The sequence below is a fragment of the Hoplias malabaricus genome, chromosome 18 (genome assembly GCF_029633855.1).
Source record: "Hoplias malabaricus isolate fHopMal1 chromosome 18, fHopMal1.hap1, whole genome shotgun sequence".
NCBI classification, from domain to species: domain Eukaryota; kingdom Metazoa; phylum Chordata; class Actinopteri; order Characiformes; family Erythrinidae; genus Hoplias; species Hoplias malabaricus.
In genome coordinates, this window is record NC_089817.1 from 21,540,727 (window position 1) to 21,568,549 (window position 27,823).

The 27,823-nt window shown below is 37.6% G+C and overlaps 1 long non-coding RNA gene across 3 annotated transcripts in view; it reads left to right on the plus strand.

Moving 5' to 3' along the window:
- The window catches only part of LOC136674554 (uncharacterized), an 85,684-nt gene that overhangs the window by 24,553 nt on the left and 33,308 nt on the right, over positions 1 to 27,823 (plus strand). For all 3 annotated transcript variants that reach the window (XR_010796064.1, XR_010796063.1, XR_010796065.1), the window contains exons 2-3: positions 12,014 to 12,154; positions 27,115 to 27,220. This is a non-coding gene — a long non-coding RNA (uncharacterized lncRNA). The remainder of the gene's footprint in view (positions 1 to 12,013; positions 12,155 to 27,114; positions 27,221 to 27,823) is intronic.

The window sequence follows — 27,823 nt, forward strand, 5'->3', positions numbered from 1 at the left end:
AGGTGGCGCCGCTACACCATCTGTTGTTAGTTATGCCATATTTCACAGGTCAGTTCGTCAACTAAATTTGGAACCATTCGGCGTACTTTTTTTGAGATCTAAAAAAAGTGTTAAAAAAAGAAGAGTTGAGAGCTGAATTGGGGTGCCGCTTCAGCGCTATAGGTCAATCATTCACCGCAGTGAGCAGATCAGTTTTTAAATGGAGACTTGAACAGAAATTTGTTGAACGTTGTTGAGGTAATATTTATCATAGTCTGTTCTTTATTTAACAAGCAGAAAGTCATCTTGTCAGTCCCTATATCGACACGAATACACGGACACATCACACCGTTACTGTCGTTCTGATGAGTAAATTACATCTGCACAGCTTTTTGTTTAACTTTACATGAAAATGGGCATAATCATCAGAATTATTAAGTCCAGAACACTAGAGAGAGGTGTTACTCAAAATAAAGGAGGCTGTGAATTTGTTACAGCACTGTTTTATCAGTCAGACACTTATAGAAATGTAAATCAATACATAAATATCTAGTTCCCAGCGACGCCCTGTTCCTTTATCAAGTATAGATTACTTGGTTGATAAAATATTAAGGTGCTTGGTTTTAGAAATGTTCAAAATCTTAAATGTTATCTTGTTGCTTTCTGGTAAATGAGGTGCTTCAGTTTTGTATCTTTGTATGAACAGAAAATAACGGGCTTTCCATGATCATACACACATTGTCAGCAACTGACAAGATAAACAATTTTTATAGTTTGTTAATATTTGGTAGTATTGTAAACAAAGATATGGATATGGATATGAAGCACCAAAACTTCTCCAGACCTTCCAATGACAAGGGTATGTATATTGGGCTTTCCTGGTTTTGAAATGCCAGAAAAACTTCTGTGACAATGGCTATATGGCTAATGGCAGTGCGGCTAAACTAGGCTTGCTTAGTTTTTCTTTGCTCTTGTTTTTAATCAATTGACAGCCTCACTTAATACATCTATATCAATTTTATATTTTTCAAGACTCACATATGAAATCTGTGGATCGATTCTCACATCATCTTGATACCATAATATGAAGCAGTATGAACAAGCTTCTTTATTGTATTTAGAGGAAATCAGAATGAGCATTTTAACCTTAAACACGAGCACATGAAAGCAAACAGTAACATGTAGCCTTCACCTACTGCTACTTAACCTAAAATATTAAAGTATTTTTTCTTGGCTCTCATGCTTTCCTCTTTTTAGGAGTACACGTTTGAAAAATATCCCCTGTACCTTTACCTCTGAATGATGGTATGTGAAGCAAAGTTTTTTGCACATGCGGGTCAGTGATTTATTCAGACTAATGTTAGATATAGGTCATATTTAAAAAGTGTTAACAGCCTAACAAAATATTGTATTTTGCCAGAATATTTGCGCTATTTTAACCTGCTGTGTGAACAAAGTATTTGAGTAAGGTTTCTTGGTGGAAACTTGCCATCATTGATGATTGACTGAAGAGCTAATGTGATCCCCATGAGCAAAGGGTATGTTCACGATTTGTCTGTGGGTGTATATACCCACATATACCCCCTTCAGTTAGACACCAACGTGAAGAATCTAGTGTCAGAAGAGGCCTTTCAAGAAGAAAGTGTTACATACGGAGAGAAAATTTCAGATCATTTTTATTCCTATTTTAAATGTGACTTTCAGGGTTTTTTTTTGTCCTGTGTACTGAGAACACTCTTAGTGTCTTGTAGGATCATGTCAGATTGTTTCACTAGTTGTTTTAATGTCTGTTATTATATTGCACTTTTATATACACATGTTCTGCTGTCCTATCAAAATTCCACAAATGTGGCTGAAGAGCACAGCTGGTTGCTAGTTCAGTGTATAAGCAGGGTTTGCCAGGTCCCTACCTCATTCCCTCCCACCATGGGGGAATTGGCTGTGTCGTTCATCCTGTTTGAACGTGTGTACACTTTACTGGTGATCCCACCTGTCTTTATGGTGCAGCCTTGGTTTCTGTGGCCTGCCGCAAATATGTCCACTATTTTGTTTCCATTTGTTTCCAGGCATGAGCAGGCAGTCCTTGTCAAAAAAAAAAAAAATTAGAAATTAGGTTACTGTTTTATGGGCTTCACAGCTGCTGACATATTTCAACAAGTTTTTCCGCAATGGAATGACAGTGAGGGCAAACATATGGTACACTGTGGGATGCTGACCAGCCTGTCCTTCCCTTTTTAAGATTCTGATTCCCATCCTCTCTTAATAACTCTCTTCCATACCTGCACATATGTGTTACTATTTTATGTTTTTCATTCTGAGTGTCCAAATTTAATCAAAGAGCCATGAATTTCTGATATAACTTCCATGGTGTCTGTTTTTTCCTCCTTAGCTTATTTTGTTACTTTTATGTGTCTTATTATGGGAACAAAAAAATATCAGTCAAATTACATTTGTTTTTCACATTTTTCACAAATGAAATATGTACAATTTGCTAACAATTGTCCTCAGGTCAGGGACTGCTGTAACATAATGATTTATGTCAAAAGCTGCTTAGAGAGTTAAGTGGAGTAAATTTATTAATGATATGGATTTATATTTAATTGTGTCACTAATTTATATTAGTACACAAGCTTCTAATTACAACAGTCATTTTACAGTAATTTAAGTACAACAGTCTTTCGGGATTTAATGCAAATTAAAAATCTAATCACGCATAACAGATATTAGTCTGTGTTACTTGAGTAAATTTTATGGTGAAAAACACTGGCAATGCTAGAGGGCACAAAAACACAAGGTGAAAAATATGAACCTGCAAATTTTAACAGTATAAATTCTTCTTGCACAAATGTGAAATTTGCGAGTACAGAAAGAAGAGTTGTGTGCAGAGCACCTGATGAGGCACAGTAGCACAACCGTTGCGCAACAGTGGCGCAACAGTTGTTCTCCCCGTGTCTATGTGGGTTTCTCCACATAGCTGTTTCAGTTACCCTCACTGTCCAAAAGCACGTTTGTAGGTGAATTGGCTTCTCAAAAAGTGTCCATAGGTGAGATGGACTGCCGTCCCTTCCAGGGTGTGTTCCTGCCTTGTTCCCAGTGATTCTGTGTAGGCTCCAGACCCACCACGACCCTGAACTGGATAAGTGGTTACAGATAAAAAAATGAATCATTGAACTTTGTTTGCTCTTTGTTTGATTTTTGACTCTTTTCTCAGTTAGTGGACAAGCTTGTGAGTTTTAGTCAGTGAATACTATTGGGCTTCATTATTTGTGACTGATAAGCAGCTTTTTCTTGTTTTAACATCCACAAATTGTCATGACATAATAATGGATGGTGCTTTTACGTATACAGCCAATGTCCATCAACGCAAAGTTACATTTTTATTTATTTATTTTTTTTAAAGCTATGTCTGTAGAACCCACTACAGGTGTTACCTGGAGACTTCTTTTGAGATTAGTTTGTAAAGGGAGATTTCTTACCTCAGCTTACAGAACAATCAGCAGACTTTTTAAGCTGCTTATATTAGTTTATTCTGGGCTTAAATATATGAGCATTAAAACTTAAAATTAGGTTTGAATCAGTCTGTCTAAAGGTAAAAATAAAAAACCTAAACACAGCATACAATGCATATATATGTCTGTATATGTACAGAATAACATGATTCAGAAATTGCATTTAAAAATGTTTAAATGCACTATATATAATAGCTACCTTAGCAAATAGATAATTAAGGAATGCACAGTGGTTAGACATTTTTAAGCTGCAGGTGTCTATCTATCTTTACACTTATATAGCGCCTTTCTAGACACCCAAGGATACTTTACAATCCATACAGCGCAGAACGCTCAGAACACTCAATCCACACACACACTGGCGAGAAGCGCAAGCCAAACGCGCACAGCGTCCTCTCAACCAGGAACGACCGTACACCTGTAGGACTACTTTGGGCACTATGATTTCACCCAGGACAGAGCGCCAATCCATATCTAGGCACACACACATTCACTCACACAAACAGACATTCATTCACATACGCACTCATTCACACACACACCAGGACATTTATTAGAGAAGGCAATTCACCTACCCTCCATGTTTTTGTACTGTGGGAGGAAACCGGAGACCCTGGAGGAAACCCACGCAGACACGGGAAGAACATGGAAACTCCACCCAGTGTCACCTTTATTACCTAATACGCTTCACTTACATAAAGTGCTTTGCTATGTTCCTTTAATACATGCACTACTGTGTATTCCTTAATCATCTGTTTGCTAAGGTAGCTATTTCTTGAATGTTTTTAACAGTTCAATAATTGTATGTAGTTTAATTTATTTGTTTTTACTTACATTTCTATTGTCTGTAAAGAACAGTTTAGGTTAAAATATTGGCTCATAGGCTTAAAACCATTTGGTTTATTCACCAAATCATATGCATGAATTTAAATTTTTACCTTAAGTGAAGTTACATTAATATCAAAAGAAATTGTACACGTTTACATTAAGAAAATGTTCTTCACACCTCAAAACAGTTATTTATGGAACCAAAAATGGTTCTTGTAATGCATTGCTCAAACATCTCTTTGTAGCTCATTCATTTTTAAGACTGAGAGAGAGTACAATAGCGTTAAAAAGAGAAAGAAAGAGACTGTATTGCATATAAAATGATTGTTGCTGAACAGGCTGTTGATTGATTCCTTGCTTGAATGCCATTTCTTTTGAAGAAGCTCCTTTGCTCCCCTATAATTCAGTATAAGATTAACCTTGTTCTATGTGAATACTTATATCAAGTTATTTTCTGTTATTAAATTAAGTTAGTACAAAAACCTCTCAAGGTTACATATTCAGTACCTTTAGTTAGGGAAATTGCACCTTTATTCTATAATAATTGTAGATTCTAAAACTGTGTCTCCAGGACTTGTCCGTTTTATATGTTCTTTTATTTTACAAAGTTGATGAAGTTCATGAAAGCTTACAAATATTCACCTCTCCTTCTGTAGAAAAGAATGTTGTATACAACAAACATATTTTTAAAGGAATTTTTACTCAGTGTGTACGTTTAATGACAATATTTTACCTGTACTGTAACTTTTTTTTCTGAGTGTATAAGCCTTAAACTTCATCTTAGGTTAATGCATCTTCCAAACATACGGCCTGCAGTATATCATTGCAGACATTCTATTTAATATATGTCACTAAATTAAGCATAATGAAATTGTTTTAGTTTTACTGGAAAATTTTTCATATTAATTTGTTGCTGTTAAATTTACTCCTGCTAATCATTCTTCATATGATTGATTTCCACCTTCAGCATACAATGTGACCTAAACAACATTTACTAAAAGTAGGTTGAGGCTCCTTCAGCACAATCGGAGACCTGTATGCAAGGTTGTTGGTGTCCATGATGATGATGTTTAGACAGGGTGACGAAGCTGAAATGCATTATCAGAACATTCTTTTTGTCTGAGTCATGTTCAAAAACATGAATGAGTCTCTGCATCATCTTTAAGGTATTTTGTTCCTTGTTTTATAAACACGTCTGTACTCTTTCCCAAATTCTACATGCCTGAAAAAATGAAGATCAAAACCAGTATATGTTTGTCTCTGTCTGCTATTGTGCGTATGAATATTGACCTCTTGCCTTTGTGCCCAACTCTCTCTCTCTCTCTCTCTCTCTCTATCTATCTATCTATCTATCTATCTATCTATCTATCTATCTATCTATCTATCTATCTATCTATCTCTCTCTTTCTTTTCTCTCTCTCACTGGGTTTCATTGGTAATGAACAATGGCAAATGCAGTACCCTAAAATAAATATTGTCCAAATTGCTTAAGGGCAGCATCTACAAAATCATATTATCAGGATTTAAATAAATACCAATTATACTAAAATCCATATTTGGCTGCAAGATTATGGCCTGACTCTTTCTTGGTTGGAGAAGGCTTGTGATGCATTTTACATGCTGTTACACTGCCTTCTCCTGTTATGTTCTGTTTTGTCCCAGTACAAAACAGAAGTTAGGACACCGCCCTGTTGCAAAAGTATTTTCCTCTTTGTAGAATTGCATAATATTAATGACGTACACAGAATTTGCATCACTGAGTGGGCCTCACCCACCCTACTGAATTCCAAACTAATCTCATAAACAGACAGATTGTGCTTGAATGAGATACAGGGTTGGCTTTGTATGTGGGTTAGGCATGTCTAAATACTACAACAAAGACAAAAGACAAAGGCCAATCCAGACAAAAATGTCAGTCAAATGTACATAAAGTACTGTGTATTATTATGTTTGAGGAATCTGAGAAAATTAGGTATTAAAAGCTATTTACCAGAAAAGTGAGTTTATTTGCTCAAACCCCCAGTATCACTATAAAAACAAATCACATTACATAATCACATAATTACATTAGTAAATGTAAATGTGTTAGGTTAACCATTTCCAAATGTCTCCTCATATTGCCCAGTATAATCTGATGTAGTCACCCAATTACTATATAGTATTATTTATAATAAGTATGTCATTAAGTTAAATTTGGTGTGATGTTTATTAAAGAAATTCATACAATCAAGCTAAATTTCTGGAAGCTTTATTCTTCACACTAGCTCACAACACATATGATACTCTTTACAAAAAAGTCCTCTCACATTTAATATAGTTTTTGTGTTTATTATATATTCTTTTTCTGTAACATATTTATCCATTTGGTCCAGATCCTATCTTGAATCATTGGCCGCAAGGCAGGAACACACCTTGGATGGGGTGCACGTTCATCACAGGGCATGATGCCCTCACACATTCACTAACAAATATGGACACCTTAGAATAGCCAATCCACATACCAGCATGTGTTTCTTGACTGTAGGGAGAAACTGGAGCACGCAGAGCATACCCAGCATAGACACACGGAGAACACACCTCACAGACAGTGACCTGAGGCATGGTTTGAACCTCACAATCCAGAGACACTGCCTGTTGCACTGCTGTGCCACCCAGAAAAACTGGGTGAAAAAAAATATAAACATTTAACAGAAAAATGATCAACATTTATGTAACATAATGATTGGAAATGTCTACTATTTGTAACTATAATTTTCATTCTTTCTGAGGGACTTTGCATTAGTTTTACAAAGAAATAGGCAAGGAATATTCTCCACATCAATTCTAGTTTTAGAAATTGGCTACTTTCCTTCTTAAATCTATTAATCGATATTGATGTTTGGACTCTGTGGTGGCTAGTAAGTTTTTTGGTTTCTAGAAAACCAGCAGCTTCTCCTTTGGGTTTGCAGTTTGTCAAACATGAAAGCTTTTAGTATTGTTTATGTTATTGAAGCAGTTTTGGTGTGTTTGTGTGTATGTGTGTGTGTGTACAGTATTGTAGAAAGGTTTTAGGCACCTATGCTTACATACTGTAAAAGTGAAAGGATTTTTTGTTCTAAATTTTTTTTATTAACTTAGATAAATCTGGATAGTGAATGATAACCTTATGAAACACAGGACTGCCATGAGAAGAGAATTGGAAAGGGTTAAACCAACAAATTCACACCGAATATCATGACTTACAGTAATTATATTACATGTTTTTATTCTGATATTATTTATTTATTCATTTATTTTGTTAGGTTTTATGTTTTATTTTTTTAACAAATATTTTTTTTGTGCTCAGAAATATAGCTTTTTAAATTTCATATTCTCAGGTGCCTAAAACCATTGCACACTACTGCATGTGTATGTACGAGACAAAGAGGAGGAGTAGATACAGAGTTACACAAAACATTGTAGCCATTTAAGTTAAGTGTTGGTCATTACCAGTGTGTGAGTAAGCATAAGCATGTGTGAGAATGTGTGTTTATACCTAAAATGCGTTGAGGCAAGCTTAGTTTGTCATCACCATTTTTCACTGCCAAACTTTCCATGATGTTCACAAGCAGTCTCCAGCTTACTCTCATTTGCTATTCTCTTCTGGCTACTGAACACTTTACCCACACAGTTCATAGTATAGCAAAAATGACACAGGTTATGTGCACACACACTTAGGATCAGCTTTTTACATCTGAGTTGCATCTAATTTTTTGTTAACAAACAGATAGATAGATACTGATCTTAGAGAAGCAGTTAGAATCTTATTCCGGAAAATTTTTAAAGTCTGAATTGAGCAAATGATTATTCCACTCATACATTCTCTGTATGGCACTAGCTGAAAATAACATCATAGGCATAATTTAAGCTGAAAATACTGATAACCATAATTTATTGATGTCAGCTATAACTCAGACTGGATGCTGGCTGTTTAAATAAAATCATTAATCACGTAAATAACAGGCAACTATATTAGCCATCATACTGGAGTTTAAATGAAAATTCTTCTCAAGCCTATGAAGAATTAAATAGCTATGATATGAACAGTCATTCAGATTTTTTTTGATGGGAAATGGTGCACTGCAGAGAAATATACAAACCTGGATTTGTTTACAGTGTTGATGAAAAAAGAAAGATCAAAACTTTCAATCAAATGTTTTGTTGGACATCCTGTGTTTTGCTCTCCATCATAAATTTGTTTTACACAAATGGTCCACAGTCTTAGGTCAAATCAGTTGTAAAGCAAAATTTCAGGAATCAAGCCATGTATTTGATCAGTTTTAGCCTCATAGCCTAATTGTTAAACATTAATTGCAAAAAAAAGAAAGAAAAGAAGTCTCTGACAAATTGTGTTTTTTTTCGTACTTCAGCATATAAATTTAAATGTAAGTAATAGATCATAAATCATACTGATGATGTCTTAAAAAACAGCTCATGTTGTTTTTATGCCCTATTATTTATATTAAAATATTTAGTTAAAATATGATTTTTTTTTTAATCACAGAAGTACTTCATACTAAGATGGTTTAAAAATGTGACCAAGCCATTTATTTCTAATTTAGTGTTTTAATACAACAAGCTAACATGACATTACTGGAGTGTGTTTTTTTTTTTTTTTTGTCTTTACCATGTGACACACATAAACGTTTTTTTAATGTGTGCAGTATGTTCCAGAAATGTTGGGACAGGTGTGTTAAATGTATTTAACATCAAAATTTCTTTTACAGCATTCAGTATTTGTTGTGGAACAGTGGAAACAATTGTTGTAGTTTTAAAAGTGGCGTCTAGATGGCAGCATATGCTACTTTTAAATCCACTTTTGGAATATATGCAGTTTTTTTTTTTTCAAGATCATCTCTCTTTTCTCATAAACAACTGATCCTTTCATGTTTTTAGTTGCAAAGCACCCATGGGACTGGCTTGTGAACTCAGTATAATACACAAAATCACTAACTCACTCCCTCACTCAGTCTCATACATAGTTAGTCACTCATGGTTAGGAGTTGCTTCACACCACAATTACAATGACCTTGTTTTATCATTACAGCGTCACCTGTTATATTTCTTTCCACAGGTAAATAGGTGTTTGCCCAAAATTCCCAGTCTTATATTGCAATTGTCCAAACCTTTTTTTGGAATGCACTGCAAATGTGGAATTATGATATGCTTAAAACAGAAATTTGAATAAAGTTAATAAACTTTTTAAGTATTTTATACTTTATAAAATGTTAAGTATTTTCATTGTGTTTTCTTACCTATAGAAGAGAGTTCACAAATCACTGCTGTTCTATTTTAATATACTGTAAACTGTATTTTGGGTTGTTTCTATAAACGTAGTGTATTAGCACTGACTTGTGTTTAACATGTTTAACACCAGCTGGTTCATGCGGTGACTATATTTATGCAAACAAGAATTCCACTAAGACAATATTTCAAAGATGTAGAAATAATTAAATAACTTGGAATAAGATTTGGTGCCTGTCACTCATTTTCCTGACATTTATGTTGTTAATTAATCCCATCATTATATCTGTGTCTTATAAGTATCCTCATTAAGAGTATGCTTTGTGCCTTCTTTTGTTGCAGTCTTCTTTCGGGGTTGAAAAGAGTCTCTGCAACTACTTATAAATGTTAAAAGAAATTACATACCTACAGTATCAGGTGCTTTGTTACATCACTACACCTGTTAAATTCAATTCAATTCAAGAAAAAAAACTATACATACAAATCCATCAGTTTTGTAGAAGGTCCTAGGTCCTTTTAGCATGTAGGGACTCCTATGGCCATAATCAAATCAAATCAAATGTATTTGTATAGTGCTTTTTACAACTGATGTTGTCACAAAGCAGCTTCACAGAGTTCTGGTAAGACAAATTTTTGACATGAAATATAAGAATGTAAAGAATGTAAAAGACGCAAAAATCCCCAGGTGAGCAAGCCAAGGGTGACAGTGGCAAGGAAAAACTCCCTCAGCTAAGGAAGAAACCTGGGGAGGAACTAAAGCTCACAAGGGGTGACCTATCCTCCTCTGGTCAATCTACTGGTAATAAAAGTTAGGATAATGAATCACTTACAGGGTAAATGTGAAAAAAACAATTTTTTACTGCATTCGTCCATTAATTTAGGAATCTGAACTGCTTACCAAATCACAAACTGTACAAAAAAGACCACTCAGTAAGTATATGGTAGGCAGAAAACATGTTTAATCTTCAAACTTAGCACTGGACCCATGTTTATGTGAGAGCACAATGCTGAGATTAAATGTGAGTACAAGGAAATAAGAGTACTCAGTCAATAAAATGGCAAAACCAAGAATGGGAAAAAGGACAATCAAGCAAATATGGCTAAAGAACCCCAGAAGTTTTGGTCACTCACTCCACACTGTGTGCACATGTTGAAGTGAGATGTGGCTCATTTTTGTTTAAAGAAGCATGAAACTAGCCATTCTGAACAGTGCTGTTTAAACAGAGTGAGAATGGTGCTTGAAAAATGGAATTTTTTCATCAGTGTTGTATTTTGACTAAGGCAAGTCACAAATATTTCATTAAGACCCCAGTTTTTTTTAAGTTACTCTGTTACTACAGCATACCAAAATAGCAGGAGAATGTTTGAATCTTGAATTACAATTATGTTACACAAGAACACCTTAAAACACCTTTTTACACCTAATAACACAGGAAAGGTCAATCGCTACCAAATTTTTCAGCTATGTTGGGTTTATTTTAGTTAAGTATAACTTTTGCAGTCTTATATATACAATTTTTAAAGAACAGATTTCTTTAATCTTCTTTGTCGTGATGTTAGAACACTATATGTAAGTTTGTCAATTCTCATTATTAGACATTTCTGTGCTTAAACTTCAATAATAAAAATAATTGTTGCTAAAATGACAGGACAGGACAAAAATATTAACTCTAATTGATTTTATTAATGTATAATACTTGCATCTATTGCTTTGACACATTCACATCAGCAGTGCTCTAGTCACCTGGATGTTGATAGCTATGAGGCCACAGTTGGCTGATGACACATCATTTCTGTATTTGCGATATGAATGGGGCAGAAAGAGAGAGAGAGGATGTGTGTGCATATGCATGTGTGAGCATGCGTGTAACACCATATTATTGTGTCAGAGATTTTGACACAGGTGCAACTCACACCCCCACTAACGGTTGGTCTTGTCCTGGAGTTTCTTTTCCTTCTTTGATCTTATCCCCTGTTCTACCCCAAGGCTTTTATTTTTACCCCCACCCCCAACTTAAGCTGCACCAAACCACAACAGCACAGATCATCTTACTTAGCATTTTTATATCTTAATTCCTCCCAAGAACATTTCCTAAACCTCTCTGTGCTTACATGCCTGCCTTTTTTATGAATATATTTATGTTTCCTGTGCAAGGAAGCTAACAATAATGTCTGAGTTGACTGTTTGATCTGAATATAATGTCATGAAAGGAATTCCCCATAGGTAAAACAGGAAATGTACAATGCACAGTGTTTCATACAGAGTACATGCTCAAACTTGACACTGAGATATCATTTAAAAATGAATTGTATTATATTATATTTTATATAATGCACAGTTCTGTGGCAAAAATAGATTTTTGACCACCTAGCTGATCCATGTTTTCTGTTCTGACAACTGGTGTAACCTCTCTCTCCCCTTTTTCTTCTCTCAGGTTCCTCACATAACTTTACTAACACTGACTGTGTGGACTTTCCTGAGCCACCCTACCCTGACCAGATCATCTGCCCCTATGTAGTGGTTAGCAGGATGTTCTGGACCATCATCTAAAGTGCATCTGGAGGCATGTATGTGGGTGAGTATATGTGTTAGTATCAAGTCTTTTTCAATTTAGCAAATTTATTTAAAACATGTTTAAAAGACATGACAGACCTCATACTCATTTATCCAAATTTTCTAAAAATTTATTTGAATTGATAATTAGAAACATGGTAAAAATAACCAGTATTCAGTTGAGTAGTCAATGACCTATCCTGTGTCATTAATGGGAGAATTCTGAATCAGTAACAGCAAGTCATAGAAAACTTACAGCTACATTTTTGGGTGTCACAAGAAAAACGTTGAACTTTAAGTTGCAGTGCTGAGGTAGAGTCCTTGACTAATTCTGTATACTTTGCAGTCTGATTTCATTGAGATTTTGCCTGTTTTCTGAATGATAACCACTGGTGGTGGGGAAATAACCTGTAAGTGTTGCTGAATTTCCCCTCACTGTCTCTCGTGGTTTCAACCTTTTCACCAGACCTGTGGTTTAGCAAGTGTTTTTTTTTTGTGTTTGTGAGAGTAGTACACCCTGTTCTTTATAGACACATACAACTCACACGAACACACATACGCACAAAAACATTACTACAGAGGAAGTGACCCAACTACATGTCAGAGAATAGCTATTATTATTTTTAGGCTTCACATATAACAATTCTGTCTTTTTCTGATTTTTTTATTATTAAAGATTAATAAAGCCAGCACATTTAATTATTATTTTGCACTCTGAAAAAATGGACTAATACTAAATGGGCGTTTTTTTCACTTATATATTGAAATAACATTGCAAGTAATTCGACTTGCCTTTGATTTGTTAGACTGTGGTTAGTAATTTGATCACAGTACTTATTAAAATTTTAACTTTCTTTAAGAACATGGGCAGGGGTTAACCAGTTCTTTGTGAAAGTAGTCTAACTGGAGCATTTCGCCATAATTTGCCAAAATTCATTTCATATTCAGTATCAGTTTTTAAAACAGAAGAAATGTATTATTAGGTTTCAGTTTCATTCATACAAGGATTTTCATGTTAAAGAGTCTGTATTTTTAGCTGTTAATCCCTAAACTTAGGCTGTTGTTTCTTTTCACTGTGTTTGGCTGATTTCAGCAATATATATTATATATTTAACTGCATAACTGAATTATGGACTGTAATATGAAGTCTTTATAGTTTCTTTTGGGAACCTCAAATTTTGCAGTCCACATCACAAAAATAAAATCCAAATACCTGAATATCTGAATAGTTAGGTCTAGCCCTGGTAAATAGAAATATTAATATTTGCAAATATTAGGTTGATTCATGCTTAGACCAACATGTGTGGAGAAGTGCTATAGACACTGACTTCCTCAGTGGTTCTCTCTTGGCCAACTACAGAAGATTTTAATAATGACTTTATGTACTAATTGTTTTAGAGCCTAGAAGCATTCTTATTTACATAGCCAAAAAAATAAAACCACTAAGATATACAGATGTGCATCTAATGCTGAACATTGTTTGGAAATATGACCTTTTCACAAGGTTCTGTGACTGTACATCTGCTGGAAAACAGATTTATGCTCTCTGAAGATTTGAAAAGAAAGAATTAAGTGTGTGTTTCTCTTCTTTTTTTTTGTTTCTTCTTCTAATCCTGCTTATCAGCAAGTATATGCCTGCATCCGTAAATTTACTCCTGTTGATCTAAGTGAAATTTCTCTAACATCCTGGCTGTTGTAAAATTCAAGATAGGTACACATTTCTGGAGAGAGAAGTAATTATAATTTAACATCTAATTGTCTACCATTCTAGCTTTTTGTTACTTTAAACCATGCTACTGTGGCATCACATGATTCTTTAATATGAGAATGTTCATTCATTCATACATTTATTGTCTGAAAACACCCTGGAGGGGATGCCAGTTCTTCACAGGGCAACACACACACACGCGTGCGCACACACACATACATTCACTCACACACTCACAGGTATGGACACTTTTGAGTCACCAATCCACCTACCACTGTGTGTTTTTGGACTGTGGGAGGAAGCCGGAGCACCCGGAGGAAACCCACGTGGACACGGGAAGAACACACAAAACTTCTTACAGACAATCACCTAAAGAGGGATTTGAACCCACAACCTCCAGGTCCCTGGAGCTGTGTGATTGCAACACTACCTGTGCCAACGCGCTGCCCTAATTTGAATATCATAATAATTAAATTACTGAATTTCCATAATTAAAATAACTGAAAAATCATGCCTACTCTGCACACTCCTAACATCTGACAGTCAGTTCGCTTTGTGCATATATAATGTGAGCAAATTGTAAAACTGGAACTGATCATAGCAAAAACAGTGTGGAGCAGATTAATTGACATCAGGCTGGTGTCACCTCTCCCTCTGGCAGGTTCTGAGTCAGATAGGGAGTTTGCCACACCTGGCTACAACTGATCTCTGCATGTGTTTTTCACTGGTTCAAAAACAGTGCAAGTTAAAGCAGAAAAATATCAGGAATCTAATATTTTAATTATTACATTTGTTGTTTAGTGTTATTGTTTTTCAGCCAAGTCTAAAAAGCCACGCCCAGAAAAGTGTTGCTCTAGTCTAGCTTTAAGTATATTTGTATAAGTATTTTGTAGTGAAAACGGCTTGGTTCTCTGGGACTAGCTGATATGCGTCCCAAGGGCTGGACAGAAACACTACTCTGGTTTACATATTTAATGCTTAGACTGTTCATTTTTGGGGTATAAATAGACACATTGTGCTGTGCCTGGGCACATTTGACCCCAAAGTCCAGTTCGCTTGACTAGTGTGATGGCTCTGTACTATGCCTGAGCCCTATTGAAGATGTAGGTCCTGGCATGGTGCAATTGGTCTTGGGTTAGGTCTATAGTATGATCACTAACTGTGACTGAGCACAGAACTTGAATTTGATGTCAGTGGTGCATTACTCACTGTAAACAAACTTAGGGGCAAAGGGATCACTCTGGTCTAACTCTGAAGAACAATGTTTGCTTGAAGAGTTTGCAGAGATATATAGTACAATTATTCAGTTATTTTTTTATCACTGTAAAATGTTCTTATATGTGCTGTATGATTAAAGGAAAATCTATACACTGCAAAATCACTAACACTTTATAGCATATGAGAGGGCTGAGAGTCACTGCTGACACCACAACCCCAAATAAGCAAAAAAGTGCTATCAAGAATGGATGTTTTTTATTAAATTGAAAAAGACACAACCAAACGAAGGGATTGGGGATGGTGGGACAGTCATGCTCAACCACAGTTTGAGGAAAAACACATCTGATACTGTAGTTGGTGAAAATCAAAGCACAATTCAGAGGCTCTCATTTAAGAAATAGTGTGCAGTCCGGAAGTGTCGTGTTTCATTTAATTTTCTAAGAGTTTTATTGCAATCTGTGTCTTTATCAAACACCTGGCTATGGTAAACTACCTGCTGTGCTGGGCCGTATCCTCACATCATGCCATTGCCAAGGCTCATTGTTAGGAGAGCCAACACTGGAAAGAGGACTGGCAGCCTAATTAAGAGATCTCAGTTACACACACACACATGCACGCACACCAACAATTGTGCTGCACTTCAGTAGATGATGGTCTTGATGAGAGACAGAACCCCCCTCTTTCACCAAACAGCTTTTTTGAGCATGTGCAACACCAATCACCCAAGCGAGCGTAAGTGGGCTTTGTAAAACCTACACATGGGAGGTGGCACATTTATATACACATACATTCTACAATTATGGAGGTTTTCCATTGATCTAGGGAGCTAAATTCTGCTGTGCTTAACACTTTAATTATTTCCTCTTCTGAAACTCATTAACCAAAATTAAGTCTTAAAAATAATGTCTTTTTCATTTATAATAATAACTTAAGCGTAAGACCATTTACACATTACAGTTTTTCTCAGTCGCTTTGGAGCATTTCTCGGATCAGAATTGAATTTCTCAAAATGACTTGTTCAAACTCCACATCATGTAGTTACATGTGCACCTCATAAAAGATGTTTCTCATTCATTTTGGGCAAACAGCACATGCTTTGGTTAATCATGTAGATGGTTTTGTACAGCTGTAAGCACTTTCTTACATTATCAGTTGCTTTTATCATGTTGATCAGACTGTATTAGACAGGTCCTTTGTTGAAAAGTTCAACCCCCAAAACATCCAGGCACTAGTTCATTGCATAGGTCAGTACACTCAGAAATGTTGATCCAGTTGTCATGAGCTGTGAAGCATATTTTTACTGTATAATTCTGAAATTTTTGGTAAATGTCTGTTTAACTGATGATTAGCTCTCAGATAAACCATGACTTTCACAGATAAAGGGGAATGTTCATCCTCCAGTCCTCTAAAATAGCTCAGAGGTGCATCTCATGAACCTTCAATTGCCGAACATATATAGACTGAGCACAACACAGTGTTACAGTTTCTGACATCAGAGGAACAATCAAATAACCAGGGTCAACAGCCCAAAATAATTAAGGACAACCCCATACTCATATGACCTTGTAGGCTGCTATGGAGGCAGCATGTGAGGGCATCACAGCTGATGCCTTTTGAGGCTGGATAAGACATTCGAAAAGATTCATTCCATGTTGCACTGCAAGGTAAGGTATCAGAGGTGATGTTGATGAGAATCTGTGGCCCAACAGACAGGAGCATCAGGAGTTCCAGAAAGACTCCAGTGTAATTCCCCATGAAGCTCTATATGTACATCTCTGCCTAAAGGGTGTTTCCCATGTTGATATTACTGATTTGTCTGATTTTATTTTTTTATTTTTTTTATCATTTGTGCTAAAGAGTCTTGTCTTTCTTTTCTGTATATTAATGACATGGTTTGTCAATGACCAACAGTAAAGAGCATTAATGTGAATCTGGTCTTTCAGTAAATCTCCCACATACAGTAATGAAACTTTGTATTGTTTATATGCATCTCACAGTAAAAATGCAGCCTTGTGCATTTTCACTGTCATTGAAAACATTCAGAAATAAATTACAGAGTTACTGATATACTGACAATGTGGCTAAACATTTTGACTGTACTCTTCATAATAAAGGACACAAAGTCTTGTCATTCTGATGACACTGACATGTTAATTGACATAAAAACTTCATTTTGGAACATGAACTAAGGATTTTGAGCAAGTTACAGGCTTTTGCCTGTAATTCAGGGTGTGGAGCTGTAAGAAATGTAAGAAATGCACATAAAGTTGTGCAAATATAAATGATGATTCAAGAAATGCTCCAAACTGACTGGGAAAAACTGTAACAAGTTATTGGTCATACATTTTTAAAACAGTTTTCATAAAGTGGCTGTTAATGGGACAGCTGTCTAGGAGATTAGCTGCAACTGTTCGATGAGTAACCTGGTGGCGCCCACCATCAAAGCCAGTTGTTTTGATAGCGGCAGGATGTCAAAGCTTCACTCATTCTAATAGTGCTCTATACTGGCAAGCTGGAAAGCTTCTTAAGGTGTATTGGCAAATTTCCAAGCCTTCAAGATTTAGCAGTAAGAGGTGTAATGTATGTTTTTGGGTTTGAATAGATTTGACAATTTTCATAAATTAATGTTTTAAAATGACCCCCCACCCCCAAATTAATGAACAGTGGAATGTTTAGAGATTCAAATTTTAACTGCCATTGATGAAGTCACAATAGGCCATTCAGTTTCACAGACACAACACAAATGCACACTTCTCTGTCCCTGTCACTCCTCACTCTTCTCTCTCCTTTTCATTTTTATACTTCTCACTACTTGTATTAAAGCCACTGTATCAAGATTTAACATTACACTTATATAGCACCTTTCTAGAAATCCAAGGACACTTTACAATCAACACTCAATATTCAATACAGACGCACACACCCACACACACACACACTGGTGTTAGTAAATATACCTTTACTTCTTCTTGTCTAACAATTTGCATTGTCTTATTAATGGCATGGTGCCTATGATATTTATACACTTTACACTTAAGATATTTAAGATATTAAAGAAAAAAATGCTAAGAAAAAAACAACTCCCATAGGCTTACAGACATCCCAAGTCTCCTGGAAGTTCCGGGAGTCTCCCAAATATTATATGATATACATAGCGGCTCCCTGATGCCCACAAATCAAATAAAATCTCCCTGAATCTAGAACACGAACACGCATGCAGGCGACACAGACTTTTTTACAGATCGTGTGTGGGAAAGAGAGGCCTTTCTCTCCCTCTCCCTATCTTGTGGTAACATGCTCCCCTTGTGTGCATATTCATGAAGCCCATGCAAACAGGGAGGGTTCTGGTTGGCCTGTTTTCTGCAAAGAGTCTGTCAGTCAGCCACTGTCAGCTTTTAGTGTGGGCAGACATTTATTTTTTTCTCCTGGACGGCATGTGTTCAGTGACTGAGAGAAGGAGCGTCATGGCAGAGGCAGGGAAAGTGGAGGCAGGGCTTTCCAAAAAGAGAAGGAGGTGGGGGTACCTCCCTGAACCTTGTGATGTCTGGGCTTATAATGGACACTATGGCATTTTCTACTTTAATTGAATGCTATTTTAAATCCACTGCTACCTCAAATCTACAGGTACCTTGAATACAGTGCTACCTTAAATAAACTGCTCTCTTATTTCTAAATCAACTTTCCCCAGTGTTCAGGAACTTCACTCTCAACATATCCCATAATGTGCCATTCGCTTTGTATAAGTTCCACCCAACAGGAAGTTGAATGTATTGGAATTTGTAAATTTTACATTTATTTGTTTACTAAAATTCCGTTTAGGTTTTTTGTCATATTTCCTCAAAATTTGGTTGGGATAAATTCCACACATTTTCTGTGATGAATTGCAGAGGAATAGTTGATTACTCATTTGTTGATGTAATAGCAGACAGTTGATTTGCTTGAGATGCAATGCTACAACAAATTGATTATAATCAATTTAACATTATATTTCTCCGGTGTCGACCCGAGGAGGATGGGTTCCCCGTATGAGTCTTGGTTCCTTCCAAGGTTTCTTCCTCGTGTGCTGAGGGAGTTTTTCCTTGCCACTGTTGCCCCTGGCTTGCTCATAGGAGGCTTGGACCCAGATCTCTGTAAAGCTACTTTGTGACGACTTTTTGTTGTGAAAAGCGCTATATAAATAACATTTGATTTGATTTGATTATAAATTAATAAACTCTGGTATGAACATAACCAACACCCTTACACACATTTCTTTTATTAGTACGAGTGACAGTAGTCAATTGGGCATTTTTCACATTGTTTACAAACTATATCAAACTCCTCCTAAGCCTCTTTCACACATAAACTCTGAAACTCTGGAAAAACTCTGAGGTGTCAGGTCCGGAGATGTCCCGGAGAGGTACTTTCAAACTTTTCATCCACTTCTATTTAAACTCAGAATACATTTACAATGTAGCTGATGTAATATGTAAAATGAAAAGATGAATTTATATAATTTTAGACAAATAAGTCAATATTGTAGTATTCCATCCAAGAGAATAAATCAGATTTAAACCAACCATGTAAAATAGTAATGCAGTGAACAGCAAGAGATTTTTAAGGTAATTAATTGGATTCCTTTGACATCTGGGTGGACAGGGATTGGACAATGAAACTGAAACACCTGTCATTTGAGTGTGGGAGGATTCATGGTTAAATTGGACCAACCTGGTAGCCAATCTTCATTATTTGCACATTGCACCAGTAAGAGCAGTGTGTGAAGATTCAATTAGCAGGGTAAGAGCACAGTTTTGCTCAAAAGATTGCAATGCACACAACATTATGGGTGACATTCCAGAGTTCAAAAGAGGACAAATTATTGGTGCACGTCTTGCTGGCGCATCTGTGACCAAGACAGCAAGTCTTTGTGATGTATCAAGAGCCACGGTATCCAGGGTAATGTCAGCATACCACCAAGAAGGACAAAACACTTCCAACAGGATTAACTGTGGACGCAAAAGGAAGCTGTCTGAAAGGGATGTTCGGGTACTAACCCAGATTGTATCCAAAAAACATAAAACCACGGCTGCCCAAATCACGGCAGAATTAAATGTGCACCTCAACTCTTCTGTTTCTACCAGAACTGTCCGTCGGGAGCCCCACAGGGTCAATATACTTGGCCGGGCTGTTATAGCCAAACCTTTGGTCACTCATGCCAATGCCAAAGTCACTTTCAATGGTGCAAGGAGCGCAAATCTTGGGGTGTGGACAATGTGAAACATGTATTGTTCTCTGATGAGTCCATCTTTACTGTTTTCCCCACATCCGGGAGAGTTACGGTGTGGAGAAGCCCCAAAGAAGCGTACCACCCAGACTGTTGCATGCCCAGAGTGAAGTATGGGGGTGGATCAGTGATGGTTTGGGCTGCCATACCATGGCATTCCCTTGGCCCAATACTTGTGCTAGATGGGCGCGTCACTGCCAAGGACTACCAAACCATTCTGGAGGGCCATGTGCATCCAATGGTTCAAACATTGTATCCTGAAGGCGGTGCCGTGCCGCACACAGCAAGACTGGTGAAAGATTGGTTTGATGAGCAAGAAAGTGAAGTTGAAAATCTCCCATGGCCTGCACAGTCACCAGATCTAAATATTATTGAGCCACTTTGAGGTGTTTTGGAGGAGCAAGTCAGGAAACGTTTTCCACCACCAGCATCATGTAGTGACCTGGGTACTGTCCTGCAAGAAGAATGGCTTAAAATACCTCTGACCACTGTGCAGGACTTGTATATGTCATTCCCAAGACGAACTGACACTGTATTGGCCGCAGAAAGGAGGCCCTACACCATAAATTTTTATAATTATTATTCATAATTATATATATATATATATAAATTGTGAAGCAATAGTGGATACTTCAAAGGAACATTTAGTGGAGGAAAGTTGATTGACTTGTGCCGCTACACTGGATAATTGGATACATCTTTGTGATGCTTGATGTTTTGAGGGGCTTGATATTTTGTTGGATGAAATCTCATAAAACTTTACACCTCCATGTGTTGTAGTTGTTCTGATATCACAACTCAACATCGAAAAGTTCCTGTGGTTCTACAGCACCACCAGTACATATTTGATGCATTGGGATGTTGAAAATCTCAGCAATTTTCACAAATTCATTACGATGAGTGAAAGTTTGCAGTCGTTTGGTGATTTGCTTTGGGAGTGTCAAATGGACACAATAGCACCCTCTACATTTTTAAAATGAGTTTATCACTGTCCAGTACTTACAAAATTTGGTAGGAACATTGTCCCAACTAAAAGAGACATATTACTTATTGGGTTATATTGTGTGTAGTTTCATTACAGATTTTCAGTATTTGTGACACTGAATAGAAAGTCAGCCATTTTGGAATTTGTGAGTTTTTCACATTTGTGTATGAACACTTTCTAACTACTACTATCTAATTCATGAGATTCCTATTACTAAGTCTAAAAATATCAGATATATCTGATCATAAAATTGGAAGGAATAGTGGTTACTTCAAACAAGCATACAATAGTGAGCAGCTGATTTGCTTGAAACACAAACATCAAAACAGGAAGTGAATAAATCTTGGCAATGTCTGGGTTTATATTATTATTATTATTATTATTATTATTATTATATATTTTTTACTGTTTTGGGTTGTTTTCAATGAAAACTAAAAAGTTTACATACAGTATGCGTATGTTCTATGGTTTCATTTGACCTGACGGCACAATTGAGCACAGAAGAACCTATGTTTTAAAAATGTGATTAAATTGCACCAAATAAGAAATTAAACACAAATATTATAGTTTGGTATTAATTCTTTTGTCATTTGACTTGAGTGTGGCCAGTGGACTCAGTAGTGACACCAACAATTTCTAAATAATTTTATCACTGTAGTTACCACAATCTTCAACCAATTTTCCTACCAAAGCATTTAAATAAAAGTTTTAGACACATAATTGACGTTATGTAATTACCTAATTTTTTAGGACCATGCCCAAACTTCTCCCCTCAGCCCTATATATACCCTGTGAACTCATTTCAACCCTGAACTCCTTCCCAAAAACTTCTCAGTTCACCTACCCATTTCAGCCTTTATGGTCATGGTCTGTATTAGCAAATGATAAATAGTGAAGGAATAATAGAGATGCAACACTGGGCTAAATGCAGAAGTTGCCATAGTTCAGAAACAGTTGCTTAGATATTCATTAATTTTCATTAATTCATTTGCTTTGAACATAACTGACATGATTATGAATATTGCTGTATAGTGACACGTTGGCAATAGGATGTCAACCATTTTGGAATTTATGCATTTTTCACATTTAGTTTTTTTCTTAATATGATGATATATTTTGAATATAAGCTTGAGACAATATACTGAAACAGGAAGCTGATATGTATTGTGTTTTTGTTGTTATGTTGAGGACATAATAATGAATGAATATTGAGTTTCTTCATAGGCCATATAAAAACAGAAAAAGAACATAAATTAAGCCCAATTTATACTCCTTCAAAGAGCTTATGCCGTATGCAACGCATTGACACAAACCCTACACCGTAAGCTATGCCGTAGCCTAATGCGAACATCTCCAGAAATGTAACTACACATCGCGTCAACGTAGACTGCAACAACTGTGATTGGTCAGTAGTGGGACAGACATTGTTTATGCTGAACCTAAGAAGTTCAAAAACACAAACTCTTCTTCTACACACTATTAAGAATGCAGACAGAAATTTCCTTAGACATGGAGTGGGTCCATCCATCCATCCATCCATTATCTGTAACCGCTTATCCAATTTAGGGTCGCGGGGGGTCCAGAGCCTACCTGGAATCATTGGGCGCAAGGCGGGAATACACCCTGGAGGGGACGCCAGTCCTTCACAGGGCAACACAGACACACACACATTCACTCACACACGCACACCTATGGACACTTTCGAGTCGCCAATCCACCTGCAACGTGTGTTTTTGGACTGTGGGAGGAAACCGGAGCACCCGGAGGAAACCCACACGGACACGGGGAGAACACACCAACTCCTCACAGACAGTCACCCGGAGCGGGGAAAAACGAACCCACAACCTCCAGGCCCCTGGAGCTGTGTGACATGGAGTGGGTGTCAGGGATAATTTAAAATGTCTCTGTGAAAATATCTTTCCTGGCATCTCATGTAGACTATGCTTTGTCCCAAACAATGACCTACTCCCTAAATAGTGCACCTTAAAGATTTACACCACTACATTAGACAAATATGTAATAAAAGAGTGCAGAATATGATGATTGAGACTTAGCCCTAGCGTTGTTGCGGTGCATTTGCAGAGCAATGCAGACACCAACACAGAAGTATAAACACTCACAATGGCGTACGGCTCTTGCATAGCTCATAGGCTCTGTGTCGAGTCAACACAGAAGTATAAATCTGCGTTTAAAGTTTCTTGATTTGACCAGCTTCTTCAGTGCAGAGTATGATGATTGAGACTTAGCCCTAGCGTTGTTGCGATGCATTTGTAGAGCAATGCAGACACCAACACAGAAGTATAAACACTCACAATGGCGTACGGCTCTTGCATAGCCCATAGGCTCTGTGTCGAGTCAACACAGAAGTATAAATCTGCGTTTAAAGTTTCTTGATTTGACCAGCTTCAAATTGTGCATGGTTACTAATGACTCAGTCCTAATTACATAAATGTGGCAATTATGAGTCAAAGGAATAATGCCACATATATAAAGACATGTTTATCTAATCACAAACAGCTGCTTTTATGATTAGTTTTGCAGATTGCTCCAGGTTCCCCCTTGAAACATCAAAGAACAAGCGAGAGACATTGATTGTCTAGTGTTGAACACGATGTTGACATCATACCTGAAGGACCATGAACCGATGAGGGCCAAGCAGAATGGAACCATGCTGTGGTTGCTGATGTTTTTGTGTGTTTGTAATTGGGATTTAGTGAGATTCTTTGATGCTGGGGTCTCACAGTAAGCCAGAAATGTGTCTGCTGGCATGTGGGGGCCCCTTGATCTCACCAATTACTGCTTGTTCCCTTGCTTTCTCCTGTTCAGGGACACAGTGTGTCTGAAGCCTACCTGGAATCACTGGGCACAAGGTAGGAACACACTTTGGACAAGGTGCCAGTCCATCACAGGGAATCACAGACACAAACACACACACACATACACATTTATGTTCCCTCAAACACTCACACTGAAGCTTTTGCACATCCAATCCACCTACATGCATGTGTTTCTAATTTTTGTTTGTTGAGCACCCAAAGGAAAGCCATGCAGACACAGGGAGAATCTCCTCAAAGACAGTGATCTGAAGCAGGGCTCGAACCCAAAATCGTAGGACCCTGGAGCTGTGTGACAGTGACATTACATGATGCATGACTGTACTGTGAAAAAGCCATTATATCTAGTGTCAGAAGTAGGATTGCAAATACTACGGGACCAGAGGAACTTTATAAGTTCCAACAGGAGACTGAGGAGCTTTAGGTGGCTGGAGATGGGGAAACATGAAAGTCTCTGTAGGGAGTGGTAATGAGTCCTGTGCCTACCCCTTAGCAGCTGGGAATAGTCAGCTGACTATTCTACTGTATGATGAGCGGTGGGGGAGACAGAGTTCAGTGACAGGAACACGGCCTGAATATGGCAGCCGCCGACGTGAGTGGTATTGGCAGGGCCTTCACGTATCATTCTATGATAGTGAAGCTGACTTAAAGACCTATGAGGCACTGTTCCAGGTGATCGTGGAGCTCTATGCATGGACAGAGAATCCTTAGCCGCGATTTATCTCTGCATGGTGCTCAGAGGCCCTGGGTGAGCTTTGTGGTGATCTGACAGAGTTTGACTCTGACTGTAGTTTGCAGTGCCATTTTGGACAAATCCTTGCATCTCCAGTGGTGAGAGGAATGCTGCAGGACAGTTAGCAACTTAGAGACTAGTGCACGGGTCTTCAAACTATGGCCTCTGGGCTATATATGGCCCACTGCTTTCATTTGACCAGCCTCTTTATCTACAGCAGCAAAACATATGGTCTGGTCAAGGGCATAGATTTGGGTAAAGACAGTATGGACATGTCCTGTACCAGTCCAGTGAATTGTCCCTCGTAATAATTTTGGGTGAAAATTACAATACATCGGCCCGTCAGTGTCTAGTTAATGTATATCATACAAACTGTTAAGATCTCGTTCTCTACTCAGAGTCCCGCCTCCCAAACCCACACCACTAAAAGGACTGGCTTTGCTGTTTCTAGCCCTAACATGTGAGAGGCTGTGGCTGTAAGGAGACAAACGATGTAAACACGCAGCTGTGTGAGAGACACTGTCCACATCGTGTCTCGTATTGATTAAGGGACTGTGCCACAAGCTATGATTGTGTTTTAGGGCCACTTCAATTCAGCTTTTTTGGAGATTCAATTTAGCACTTTTCAGTGTTTTCCTTGTGTACTCACACACATACACCATAACACTCAAGTGAAATATATTGCCATCCCGTACGCCACTGTGATTTTACATTTTCAAAATATAATGACTTTCATATTGAAATAAAAAAGACTTTAACTTCAAAAATATTTATCACTTTATGGCATATAATTATGACATATTTTTCTTGATGTTTTCTTCCCTGGTGCAATTTGGCCCACTGAATGACAGAAAAAGAGTGAGCTGGCCCTTAGATTATAAAGTCTGAGATGCCCTGAGTTAATGCGTAGCAATGTTTGCCACAGGTAGTTCTTTTAGACCGTCAGGCTTTCCCAATGGGGAGCACAGGAGGACCTTGCTTTAGAAAGCTCTAAATCCAGAGGAGTATATTTAATTAGCAGCCCCAGCTTTTGTCGGTGTGGCCTTCATCAAACCAGAACCTGTGGAACTCATCCTTGGGAAGGAGCCAGAGTGCCTTGAGGAGCCCCACAACAAGGAGATTGTGTACCAGAAGACCCCCATCACATTGCGCTGTTCACTGACTCGCACAAAGGCCAGTGGGAAATGAGAGCAGGGAACTACCCTCATTGTTGAAGCCACTTCTGTGAGGATTAGTGGCTGCCATGGATTTTGGCTCAGGTGCCATGTGAGTGGATATTGGATTACCATGCTTGACCAAATGGGTTCATCTGTGTTGCTGCTGAGACCCAGAGTGCTTCCTGCCATCACGAATGGCACAAAAGCCCAGCTCAGATCAGTGAGGTGAAGAAACCATTTTTCAGTCATGATGCATAACCTTAAATGTGTGCACGAGTTTTGGCTTGTTCCTATTCTGGACATTTGCATTCCTGCTGAGGCTGGGGAAACTTGGGGAGTTTTCAGAAGGACTAATTCTGGATTACAGAACCAGAACTGTTGGGTAACAGGGCCAAACTTTTCCAGTTAGAGCAGAAAACACAAGTAGTGGTCTCCGCAGACAAGGTAAAGGACATTGTTTTCTCTGCTTCTAATGCAGGGGAACTAGAGTTTAACATTGCGGCTAACTGTATATCTACAGTTAGCAGTGCTGAGAAACCCAAAGCTAAAGCTAACTTTAAGACCATATGGAAGCAACAGAGTTTGTTAGCAGTCAAAAATTTTAGTTCAAGACTCTTCGTGCTAGATGGGACAGTACATCCAGCATGGATTACTGTGAGGTTTGTAGGTGTTTTTCATCCTACGTAGAGTGACCAGATCTGAGATGGTGAAAAAGAGGACACGTCTCCGTGGGGGTGGGGCGGTAGGTTCATTGGTTGTGTGTTTGGTATCTAGACACACTGTGACCATGAGCAGAAAGAAGCTGTTACAGAAAATGAATGAAGGTGTGAATTAACTGACCTAACTGAAATTTCTTTTAGTAGTATTGATACACTGGTTTGGAGGAGAATTCAGATAATATATCGATTGACAACTTTAATTGTTCAATAACTGTAATTAAACAATGCAACTGTGTATTGTCAGGTATTACCGTGACAGCCTTAAATTCTTCTTGTTACATTATAATACTTTTATTTTATTTTTTTCTAGATATATTTGTTAGCACATAGAGATCAGACAATGTTGTGTATGTGTGTGTTTGCAGGGTGCAGAGAGTTACTGTAGCAGAGCCCTCCCTACTTCATGGCTCAGCCTGCTCGATGTTTTGGCACAAGTGTGAGGAGATGCTGGAACAGGCTGAAGTTGTACAGGTGCATCCTACATTTCATATTTATGGTATTTTTAACCTGTACCCCCACACTTAACCCCATTTCCACAGCAGTATAAACTTGCAGCGTATTCCCTGCCACTTTGAAACCATGTTTTAGCAAAAGCAGAGACTATTATTACTATACTAGATCAAAATGATTAGCATTATCAGAATTTTTTAATCCTTACTGTGAATAATAATAGCCACATTGATCTAATATTTCATGTAAATGTGCGATCATACATGGACCCCCATTCTCATACGCCAGAAGCAACACATTATGGACGGAAAATATATAAATAAATATAAAATAAATTAATAGTGGTGGCACGGTGGCACAGCAGGTAGTGTCGCAGTCACACAACCCCAGGGGCCTGGAGGTTGTGGGTTCGATTCCCACTCCGGGTGACTGTGTCTGTGAGGAGTTGGTGTGTTCTCCCTGTGTACGCGTGGGTTTCCTCCGGGTGCTCCGGTTTCCTCCCACAGTCCAAAAACACACGTTAGTAGGTGACTCAAAATTGTCCGTAGGTGTGAGTGAATGTGTGTGTGTGTCTGTTTTGCCCTGTGAAGGACACACATACCCTCCAGGGTGTGTTCCCGTCTT